This window comes from Branchiostoma belcheri, unplaced genomic scaffold, assembly GCF_001625305.1.
Source record: "Branchiostoma belcheri isolate BF01 breed outbred unplaced genomic scaffold, Haploidv18h27 scaffold5, whole genome shotgun sequence".
Classification (NCBI taxonomy): domain Eukaryota; kingdom Metazoa; phylum Chordata; class Leptocardii; order Amphioxiformes; family Branchiostomatidae; genus Branchiostoma; species Branchiostoma belcheri.
The window spans coordinates 3,288,431-3,290,483 of NW_017804131.1; positions in this window are offsets into that span (position 1 = coordinate 3,288,431).

A 2,053-nucleotide genomic window follows, 5' to 3' on the forward strand; every position below is an offset into this window, starting at 1 on the left:
TATGGATGACATCCTCCGGGAGCCCCAAAACTGATGCGCGCGTGCGAATAAAAAAAAAGTTTTGCAAAAAAAAAAGTTCTTTTCATTATGAAATCTACGTGGTCATGAGGGTTGAGCAAATGGCACAGAATATGGTTTGGCGAATAATCTAGTCTTCAAGTTCATTTCTTTACAATTTCGTCTTTTTTCGTTTGATTTTGGCATTCTACGACATTGGTATAGTTTTTATTAATTTTTTTTGTAACTTAATGGTATATTTTTTGCTCATTTTGCAACTGTTTTGTACGATTTACAGTATGGTTGAAAACTTTTTTTTGTTGGAAACGGCCGAAAATTCATGCGCGCGCGGATGTCATCCATATAATCAAATCAACATGGCCTTATCTTCATGTACCTATTAATTACACCCTGGTAGACAGTGATTTTTACCTTCGCCAAGAAGGTTATGTTTTCAGGGGCGTTCGTGTATGTGTGTGTGTGTGTGTGTGTCTGTCTGTCTGTCTGTCTGTCTGTCAACACGATAACTTGAGAAGGTCTTGATGGATTGTCTTGATACTTGGTAGGTGGGTAGGTCTTGATGAGACCTCAAAATGATTAGATTTTGGGCCACCTGGCGGTTTGTCATGGTACTGCAGCAGAACTTCCGATTTTGATATCTCATGATCCAGACATGCTAGGGTGACGAAATTTAGATGGTAGATAGCTCTTGTGCTGGGGATAAAGTGACATGAGTTTGAGCCCCCTAGTTGCTTGCTCTAGAACTGCAGGGGGGTTTAATGGACAAATGTTTAAAGGGGGATAACTCAAGAACCGATTGATGGATCATCGTGATTTTTGGTATGTAGGTAGCTTGAGTGATGCTTGACATAATGATATTACAATTATGCAAATATGGATGTAATTTGCATAATTAATGAGGAAATTCTATTTAACAGCTGCATTCCATAATAGTAAGTTCAAGCTTGTGACATATGTTATTAAGAATGAGAGAAACACAGGCAGATATTGATTATGCAAATGAATACTTAATTTGCATAATTAATGAGAAAATATTATAATTGCATAGTGGAATTTTATACTTGGGGTGTTTGAAAGTTAAGTTAAGGTGAACATAATTAAACATAACTTGTTCAAATAAGGACCTCATTTGCATAATTTATGAGAAAATGTCATCATGGCATTCTTTGTTAAGATAAGACTGTCTTTTGGTGGAGAATATGATCAACAGATATAATTGATGCAATTGAGGATCCTATTTGCATAATTAGGGGGATTAATATATAATTTCTTAATCATAAAAGCTAACATCATTTGGCGAAGGTATGAGATCGTGGAACTCTAGTTTATGTTTAAGTTACTAGAATGTTGTCGATACGCAACCGTAGAAACAGGCTTTATTTATCAGCCAATATGGATGGAAGTATTTTCATCATTTTCTGGCATACAGATTGTTACGCCAATAAAAAAAGTCATCCTCTTTACACAATTACAATGCATTTTAAGTTCTTTATAATTATGGACATGAATATAACGTTAGATCTCAGTTCACGTTCTAGAACTAACTTATTTCTCTTTCATCATAGGTTTATCATAAACGTAACTGGTAAACCTGTGTTTCTATATCTAAAACATATCTCCGCTAGAACAGTACGTATACGTTGACCCAAATTGGCCACAATGCTCAGGTGGTCATGTAATGTATACGCCTTTCACTACCGACTAAATGCTATCTTTCGTGACTGAAAGCCACTTTACAGGCCTTTAATGAGAGAGGAAATCACACCATTTTTCGATGACGCTGGTACTGTTAGATCTAGGGCATCAGTCGTGTTAAGAGCAGGAAATGAAACATCACAAAGATAGCCAGGAGCTACGTCCTTTCGAGTCTGCGTTGTATGATAGACGTCTTTAATGACGTCTAAGAATAACACACTTGTACAATGTACCTTTGAGTTGCCTTTATGCACCTTTGATTTTTTTTTACCAATTATGTTATGTACAACAATCATCTCTAGTCTGGCCTTTGATTTGGACGTTTGATTTATGTTTCTAT